The following is a 10,360-nucleotide window of genomic DNA, read 5'->3' as shown; positions in this document are numbered from 1 at the left end:
CTCACTTCTTCTTTTTAAACATTTTTCTAAGTTTTCCTGGTTACTGATTTCTTCTTTTTAAACATTTTTCGCAGTTTGTCTGGTTACTGATTTCTTCTTTTTAAACATTTTTCGCAGTTTTTCTGGTTACTGATTTCTTCTTTTTAAACATTTTTCTAAGTTTTTCTGGTTACTGATTTCTTCTTTTTAAACATTTTTCTAAGTTTTTCTGGTTACTCACTTCTTCTTTTTAAACATTTTTCTAAGTTTTTCTGGTTACTCACTTCTTCTTTTGAAACATTTTTCTAAGTTTTTCTGGTTACTGATTTCTTCTTTTTAAACATTTTTCGCAGTTTGTCTGGTTACTGATTTCTTCTTTTTAAACATTTTTCGCCGTTTTTCTGGTTACTGATTTCTTCTTTTTAAACATTTTTCTAAGTTTTTCTGGTTACTCACTTCTTCTTTTTAAACATTTTTCTAAGTTTTTCTGGTTACTGATTTCTTCTTTTTAAACATTTTTCGCAGTTTTTCTGGTTACTGATTTCTTCTTTTTAAACATTTTTCTAAGTTTTTCTGGTTACTGATTTCTTCTTTTTAAACATTTTTCTAAGTTTTTCTGGTTACTGACTTCTTCTTTTTAAACATTTTTCTAAGTTTTCCTGGTTACTGATTTCTTCTTTTTAAACATTTTTCGCAGTTTGTCTGGTTACTGATTTCTTCTTTTTAAACATTTTTCGCAGTTTTTCTGGTTACTGATTTCTTCTTTTTAAACATTTTTCTAAGTTTTTCTGGTTACTGATTTCTTCTTTTTAAACATTTTTCTAAGTTTTTCTGGTTACTCACTTCTTCTTTTTAAACATTTTTCTAAGTTTTTCTGGTTACTCACTTCTTCTTTTGAAACATTTTTCTAAGTTTTTCTGGTTACTGATTTCTTCTTTTTAAACATTTTTCTAAGTTTTTCTGGTTACTGATTTCTTCTTTTTAAACATTTTTCGCAGTTTGTCTGGTTACTGATTTCTTCTTTTTAAACATTTTTCGCCGTTTTTCTGGTTACTGATTTCTTCTTTTTAAACATTTTTCTAAGTTTTTCTGGTTACTCACTTCTTCTTTTTAAACATTTTTCTAAGTTTTTCTGGTTACTGATTTCTTCTTTTTAAACATTTTTCGCAGTTTTTCTGGTTACTGATTTCTTCTTTTTAAACATTTTTCTAAGTTTTTCTGGTTACTGATTTCTTCTTTTTAAACATTTTTCTAAGTTTTTCTGGTTACTCACTTCTTCTTTTTAAACATTTTTCTAAGTTTTCCTGGTTACTGATTTCTTCTTTTTAAACATTTTTCGCAGTTTGTCTGGTTACTGATTTCTTCTTTTTAAACATTTTTCGCAGTTTTTCTGGTTACTGATTTCTTCTTTTTAAACATTTTTCTAAGTTTTTCTGGTTACTCACTTCTTCTTTTATAACATTTTTCTAAGTTTTCCTGGTTACTGATTTCTTCTTTTTAAACATTTTTCTAAGTTTTCCTGGTTACTGATTTCTTCTTTTTAAACATTTTTCTAAGTTTTTCTGGTTACTCATTTCTTCTTTTTAAACATTTTTCGCAGTTTTTCTGGTTACTGATTTCTTCTTTTTAAACATTTTCCTAAGTTTTCCTGGTTACTGATTTCTTCTTTTTAAACATTTTTCTAAGTTTTCCTGGTTACTCATTTCTTCTTTTTGATCATTTTTCTAAGTTTTCCTGGTTACTGATTTCTTCGTTTTGAACATTTTTCTAAGTTTTCCTGGTTACTCACTTCTTCTTTTCAAACATTTTTCTTCGTTTTTCTGTTTACTCATTTAGCACTTTCAGGCACTTTCCGATCATTTCCTCGTTCCCGATTTCACCCTTTAAAACGCTTTCGGGCATTTCCCTAAGTTTTGCGGTTCACTCGTTTGGGACTCACTGACACCTTCTCTAGCTTCCCTGCTCACTTTTTTCGTACTGTTGAGAAAATTCGAACCCTTTCCTTAACTATGCCGGTTACTGACTTCACCGCTTCAGACCCTTGTCCCCGTAATGAAAGATACCATTTCCCACCGTGGGAAATGCACGAAAATCGGACTGAACACGGGGGAGGCTCCCCCCTCGAAGGCGAGACCGTCGGCAGAACCGCCGGGTCAAACCCGGCTGAGCTACCCGGCTTACAAGTCTCAAAGTCGGTATGAGCAGTCACGTCCACCCCCATTCCCTTTTGGACCACTTCCCACGGTTCCAAATGCATGAAAATCGGCCTGTACACGGGGGAGGCACCCGCCTCGAAGACGAGACCGTCGGCAGAACCGCCGGGTCAAACCCGGCTGAGCTACCCGGCTCGGAAGCGCCAAAGTCGGGTTGAGCAGTCACATTCACTCCCATCCCCTTTTGGGCAACTTCCCACGGTTGGAAATGCATGGAAATCGGACTGAACACGGGGGAGGCTCCCCCCTCGAAGGCGAGACCGTCGGCAGAACCGCCGGATCAAACCCGGCTGAGCTACCCGGCTTACAAGTCTCAAAGTCGGTATGAGCAGACACGTCCACCCCCATTCCCTTTTGGACCACTTCCCACGGTTCGAAATGCATGAAAATCGGCCTGTATACGGGGGAGGCACCCGCCTCGAAGACGAGACCGTCGGCAGAACCGCCGGGTCAAACCCGGCTGAGCTACCCGGCTCGGAAGCGCCAAAGTCGGGTTGAGCAGTCACATTCACTCCCATCCCCTTTTGGGCAACTTCCCACGGTTGGAAATGCATGGAAATCGGACTGAACACGGGGGAGGCTCCCCCCTCGAAGGCGAGACCGTCGGCAGAACCGCCGGATCAAACCCGGCTGAGCTACCCGGCTTACAAGTCTCAAAGTCGGTATGAGCAGACACGTCCACCCCCATTCCCTTTTGGACCACTTCCCACGGTTCGAAATGCATGAAAATCGGCCTGTATACGGGGGAGGCACCCGCCTCGAAGACGAGACCGTCGGCAGAACCGCCGGGTCAAACCCGGCCGGGCTACCCGGGTTAGAAGCCCTAGAGTCGGGTTGAGCAGTCACAATCACTCCCATCCCCTTTTGAACCTGTTCCCACCGTTGGAAATGCACGAAAATCGGCCTGTACACGGGGGAGGCTCCCCCCTCGAAGGCGAGACCGTCGGCAGAACCGCCGGGTCAAACCCGGCTGAGCTACCCGGCTTACAAGTCTCGAAGTCGGGTTGAGCAGTCACATTCACTCCCATCGACTTTTGGGCAACTTCCCACCGTTGCAAATGCATGAAAATCGGCCTGTACACGGGGGAGGCACCCGCCTCGAAGTCGAGACCGTCGGCAGAACCGCCGGGTCCAACCCGGCTGAGCTACCCGGCTTACAAGTCTCAAAGCCGGGTTGGGCAGTCACGTTCACCCCCATTCCCTTTTGGATCACTTCCCACGGTTCGAAATGCACGAAAACCGGCCTGTACACGGGGGAGGGTCCGCCCTCGAAGGCGAGACCGTCGGCAGAACCGCCGGGTCAAACCTGGCTGAGCTACCCGGCTTACAAGTCTCAAAGTCGGGTTGAGCAGTCACGTTCACTCCCATCGACTTTTAGACCACTTCCCACGGTTCGAAATGCACGAAAATCGGCCTGTACACGGGGGAGGCACCCGCCTCGAAGACGAGACCGTCGGCAGAACCGCCGGGTCAAACCCGGCCGAGCTACCCGGCTTAAAAGTCTCAAAGTCGGTATGAGCAGTCACATTCACCCCCATTCCCTTTTGGACCACTTCCCACGGTTGGAAATGCATGAAAATCGGCCTGGACACGGGGGAGGCTCCCCCCTCGATGACGAGACCGTCGGCAGAACCGCCGGAACAAACCCGGCTGAGCTACCCGGCTTACAAGTCTCAAAGTCGGTATGAGCAGACACGTCCACCCCCATTCCCTTTTGGACCACTTCCCACCGTTGGAAATGCACGAAAATCGGCCTGTACACGGGGGAGGCACCGGCCTCGAAGACGAGACCGTCGGCAGAACCGCCGGGTCAAACCCGGCTGAGCTACCCGGCTTACAAGTCTCAAAGTCGGGTTGAGCAGTCACATTCACTCCCATCGACTTTTGGGCAACTTCCCACGGTTCGAAATGCACAAGATTCGGCCTGAACACGGGGGACGCTCCCCCCTCGAAGGCGAGACCGTCGGCAGACCCGCCGGGTCAAACCCGGCTGAGCTACCCGGCTCGGAAGCGCCAAAGTCGGTATGAGCAGTCACGTTCACTCCCATCCCCTTTTGGACCGCTTCCCACGGTACGAAATGCATGAAAATCGGCCTGTACACGGGGGAGGCACCCGCCTCGAAGACGAGACCGTCGGCAGAACCGCCGGGTCAAACCCGGCTGAGCTACCCGGCTTACAAGTCTCAAAGTCGGGTTGAGCAGTCACATTCACTCCCATCGACTTTTGGGCAACTTCCCACGGTTCGAAATGCACAAAATTCGGCCTGAACACGGGGGACGCTCCCCCCTCGAAGGCGAGACCGTCGGCAGAACCGCCGGGTCAAACCCGGCTGAGCTACCCGGCTTAAAAGTCTCAAAGTCGGTATGAGCAGTCACATTCACCCCCATTCCCTTTTGGACCACTTCCCACGGTTGGAAATGCATGAAAATCGGCCTGGACACGGGGGAGGCTCCCCCCTCGATGACGAGACCGTCGGCAGAACCGCCGGAACAAACCCGGCTGAGCTACCCGGCTTACAAGTCTCAAAGTCGGTATGAGCAGACACGTCCACCCCCATTCCCTTTTGGACCACTTCCCACCGTTGGAAATGCACGAAAATCGGCCTGTACACGGGGGAGGCACCGGCCTCGAAGACGAGACCGTCGGCAGAACCGCCGGATCAAACCCGGCCGAGCTACCCGGGTTAGAAGCCTCAGAGTCGGGTTGAGCAGTCACGTCCACCCCCATTCCCTTTTGGACCACTTCCCACGGTTCGAAATGCACGAAAATCGGCCTGTACACGGGGGAGGGAGCCGCCTCGAAGACGAGACCGTCGGCAGAACCGCCGGTTCAAACCCGGCTGAGCTACCAGGCTCGGAAGCGCCAAAGTCGGGTTGAGCAGTCACATTCACTCCCATCCCCTTTTGGGCAACTTCCCACCGTTGCAAATGCATGAAAATCGGCCTGTACACGGGGGAGGGAGCCGCCTCGAAGACGAGACCGTCGGCAGAACCGCCGGATCAAACCCGGCTGAGCTACCAGGCTCGGAAGCGCCAAAGTCGGTATGAGCAGTCACATTCACTCCCATCCCCTTTTGGGCCACTTCCCACGGTTCGAAATGCACGAAAATCGGACTGAACACGGGGGAGGCTCCCCCCTCCAAAACGAGACCATCGGCAGAATCGACGGGTCAAACCCGGCCGAGCTACCCGGGTTAGAAGCCTCAAAGTCGGGTTGAGCAGTCACGTCCACCCCCATCCCCTTTTGGACCACTTCCCACGGTTCGAAATGCACGAAAATCGGCCTGTACACGGGGGAGGCACCCGCCTCGAAGACGAGACCGTCGGCAGACCCGCCGGATCAAACCCGGCCGAGCTACACGGCTTACAAGTCTCAATGTCGGTATGAGCAGTCACGTCCACCCCTATTCCCTTTTGGACCACTTCCCACGGTACGAAATGCATGAAAATCGGCCTGTACACGGGGGAGGCACCCGCCTCGAAGACGAGACCGTCGGCAGAACCGCCGGGTCAAACCCGGCTGAGCTACCCGGCTCGGAAGCGCCAAAGTCGGGTTGAGCAGTCACATTCACTCCCATCGACTTTTGGGCAACTTCCCACGGTTCGAAATGCACAAAATTCGGCCTGAACACGGGGGACGCTCCCCCCTCGAAGGCGAGACCGTCGGCAGAACCGCCGGGTCAAACCCGGCTGAGCTACCCGGGTCGGAAGCGCCAAGGTCGGTATGAGCAGTCACATTCACTCCCATCCCCTTTTGGACCGCTTCCCACGGTTTGAAATGCACGAAAATCGGCCTGTACACGGGGGAGGCTCCGCCCTCGAAGGCGAGACCGACGGCAGAACCGCCGGGTCAAACCCGGCCGGGCTACCCGGGTTAGAAGCCTCAGAGTCGGGTTGAGCAGTCACATTCACCCCCATCCCCTTTTGAACCTCTTCCCACCGTTGGAAATGCACGAAAATCGGCCTGTACACGGGGGAGGCGCCCCTCTCGAAGGCGAGACCGACGGCAGAACCGCCGGGTCAAACCCGGCCGAGCTACCCGGGTTAGAAGCCTCAGAGTCGGGTTGAGCAGTCACATTCACCCCCATTCCCTTTTGGACCACTTCCCACGGTACGAAATGCATGAAAATCGGCCTGTACACGGGGGAGGCACCCGCCTCGAAGACGAGACCGTCGGCAGAACCGCCGGGTCAAACCCGGCTGAGCTACCCGGGTCGGAAGCGCCAAGGTCGGTATGAGCAGTCACATTCACTCCCATCCCCTTTTGGACCGCTTCCCACGGTTTGAAATGCACGAAAATCGGCCTGTACACGGGGGAGGCTCCGCCCTCGAAGGCGAGACCGACGGCAGAACCGCCGGGTCAAACCCGGCCGGGCTACCCGGGTTAGAAGCCTCAGAGTCGGGTTGAGCAGTCACATTCACCCCCATCCCCTTTTGAACCTCTTCCCACCGTTGGAAATGCACGAAAATCGGCCTGTACACGGGGGAGGCCCCCCTCTCGAAGACGAGACCGTCGGCAGACCCGCCGGATCAAACCCGGCCGAGCTACACGGCTTACAAGTCTCGATGTCGGTATGAGCAGTCACGTCCACCCCCATTCCCTTTTGGACCACTTCCCACGGTACGAAATGCATGAAAATCGGCCTGTACACGGGGGAGGCACCCGCCTCGAAGACGAGACCGTCGGCAGAACCGCCGGGTCAAACCCGGCTGAGCTACCCGGCTCGGAAGCGCCAAAGTCGGGTTGAGCAGTCACATTCACTCCCATCCCCTTTTGGGCCACTTCCCACGGTTCGAAATGCATGAAAATCGGCCTGTACACGGGGGACGCTCCCCCCTCGAAGGCGAGGCCGTCGGCAGAACCGCCGGGTCAAACCCGGCTGAGCTACCCGGGTTAGATGCCTCAAAGTCGGGTTGAGCAGTCACATTCACCCCCATCCCCTTTCGGCCCCCTTCCCACGGTTGGAAATGCATGAAAATCGGCCTGTACACGGTGGGCGCTCCCCCCTCGAAGGTGAGACCTTCGGCAGAACCGCCGGGTCAAATCCTGCCGAGCTACCCGCGTTAGAGGTCTCAATGTCGGCTTCAGCAGTCACATTCAATCCCATTCCCGTTTGGACCTCTTCCCGCCGATGGAAATGCACAAAATTCGGCCTGAACACGCGGGACGCTCCCCCCTCGAAGGCGAGACCGTCGCCAGAACCGCCGGGTCAAATCCGGCTGAGCTACCCGCGTTACAGGTCTCAAAGTCGGGTTGAGCAGTCACGTTCACCCCCATCCCCTTTCGGACCCCTTCCCACGGTTGGAAATGCATGAAAATCGGCCTGTACACGGTGGGCGCTCCCCCCTCGAAGGTGAGACCTTCGGCAGAACCGCCGGGTCAAATCCGGCCGAGCTACCCGCGTTAGAGGTCTCAATGTCGGCTTCAGCAGTCACATTCAATCCCATTCCCGTTTGGACCTCTTCCCGCCGATGGAAATGCACAAAATTCGGCCTGAACACGCGGGAGGCTCCCCCCTCGAAGGTGAGACCTTCGGCAGAACCGCCGGGTCAAATCCGGCCGAGCTACCCGCGTTAGAGGTCTCAATGTCGGCTTCAGCAGTCACATTCAATCCCATTCCCGTTTGGACCTCTTCCCGCCGATGGAAATGCACAAAATTCGGCCTGAACACGCGGGACGCTCCCCCCTCGAAGGCGAGACCGTCGCCAGAACCGCCGGGTCAAATCCGGCCGAGCTACCCGCGTTAGAGGTCTCAATGTCGGCTTCAGCAGTCACATTCAATCCCATTCCCTTTTGGAACACTTCCCGCCGTTAACAATGCACGATATTCGGCCTGAACACGCGGGACGCTCCCCCCTCGAAGGTGAGACCTTCGGCAGAACCGCCGGGTCAAATCCTGCCGAGCTACCCGCGTTAGAGGTCTCAATGTCGGCTTCAGCAGTCACATTCAATCCCATTCCCGTTTGGACCTCTTCCCGCCGATGGAAATGCACAAAATTCGGCCTGAACACGCGGGGCGCTCCCCCCTCGAAGGCGAGACCGTCGCCAGAACCGCCGGGTCAAATCCGGCTGAGCTACCCGCGTTACAGGTCTCAAAGTCGGCTTCAGCAGTCACATTCAATCCCATTCCCTTTTGGAACACTTCCCGCCGTTAACAATGCACGATATTCGGACTGAACACGGGGGCCGGTCCGCCCTCGAAGTCAACACCGTCCGCAGAACCGCCGGGGCAAATCCGGCTGAGCTACCCCGCCCCCGAACACTCAAAGTCCCTCTGAAGCCTTGCATTCGCCTCCTTGGAAAATTGACGTCAAACATTACCAAAATCGGGGGCACGAGCACTAAAGCTAAGTCTCACCCTTTCCCTATCCCTAACCAGGAACCGAACGCCCACCCTCAGCCTCACACCAACGCCGGTGCCACTCCAGACAGACACACCCTTCAAAACCACACCCATCCGGCCATGCAACTCAAAAAGGGTCCAAATTCAGAAACACCCCCTTCAAAAGGCACTCCATCCTCGGCCACACCACCGGGACATGCTCCCCTCGGCGATAATTAAGCCCCCACCACTATTTGAAGCCAACCGCAGCCGCAACTCGAACGGAGAAATCAGTAACCAATTCAAAAATGCGCTTGGTTACTGATTTCTACTGAGCCGAAAAAATTCTAAGTGTCGGTGGTTACTGATTTATACCAACCCGAAAATATTCTAAGTGTCGGTGGTTACTGATTTATACCAACCCGAAAAAATTCTAAGTGTCAGTGGTTACTGATTTATACCAACTCGAAAAAATTCTAAGTGTCAGTGGTTACTGATTTATACCAACCCGAAAATATTCTAAGTGTCAGTGGTTACTGATTTGTACCGACCCGAAAATATTCTAAGTGTCAGTGGTTACTGATTTATACCAACCCGAAAAAATTCTAAGTGTCAGTGGTTACTGATTTATACCAAGTCGAAAAAATTCTAAGTGTCAGTGGTTACTGATTTATACCAACCCGAAAATATTCTAAGTGTCAGTGGTTACTGATTTATACCAACTCGAAAAAATTCTAAGTGTCAGTGGTTACTGATTTATACCGACCCGAAAAAATTCTAAGTGTCAGTGGTTACTGATTTATACCAACTCGAAAATATTCTAAGTGTCGGTGGTTACTGATTTATACCAACCCGAAAAAATTCTAAGTGTCAGTGGTTACTGATTTATACCAACTCGAAAAAATTCTAAGTGTCGGTGGTTACTGATTTATACCAACTCGAAAATATTCTAAGTGTCGGTGGTTACTGATTTATACCAACCCGAAAATATTCTAAGTGTCAGTGGTTACTGATTTATACCAACTCGAAAAAATTCTAAGTGTCAGTGGTTACTGATTTATACCAACTCGAAAATATTCTAAGTGTCGGTGGTTACTGATTTATACCAACCCGAAAATATTCTAAGTGTCAGTGGTTACTGATTTATACCAACTCGAAAAAATTCTAAGTGTCAGTGGTTACTGATTTATACCAACTCGAAAATATTCTAAGTGTCGGTGGTTACTGATTTATACCAACCCGAAAATATTCTAAGTGTCAGTGGTTACTGATTTGTACCGACCCGAAAAAATTCTAAGTGTCAGTGGTTACTGATTTATACCAACCCGAAAATATTCTAAGTGTCGGTGGTTACTGATTTATACCAACCCGAAAATATTCTAAGTGTCAGTGGTTACTGATTTATACCAACTCGAAAAAATTCTAAGTGTCAGTGGTTACTGATTTATACCAACTCGAAAATATTCTAAGTGTCAGTGGTTACTGATTTGTACCAACCCGAAAATATTCTAAGTGTCGGTGGTTACTGATTTATACCAACCCGAAAATATTCTAAGTGTCAGTGGTTACTGATTTATACCAACTCGAAAATATTCTAAGTGTCGGTGGTTACTGATTTATACCAACCCGAAAATATTCTAAGTGTCAGTGGTTACTGATTTATACCAAGTCGAAAATATTCTAAGTGTCAGTGGTTACTGATTTATACCAACTCGAAAAAATTCTAAGTGTCAGTGGTTACTGATTTATACCAACTCGAAAATATTCTAAGTGTCGGTGGTTACTGATTTATACCAACCCGAAAATATTCTAAGTGTCAGTGGTTACTGATTTATACCAACTCGA

This window comes from Chiloscyllium punctatum, unplaced genomic scaffold (genome assembly GCF_047496795.1).
Source record: "Chiloscyllium punctatum isolate Juve2018m unplaced genomic scaffold, sChiPun1.3 scaffold_502, whole genome shotgun sequence".
NCBI lineage: Eukaryota > Metazoa > Chordata > Chondrichthyes > Orectolobiformes > Hemiscylliidae > Chiloscyllium > Chiloscyllium punctatum.
This window is presented reverse-complemented; position numbering follows the sequence as displayed.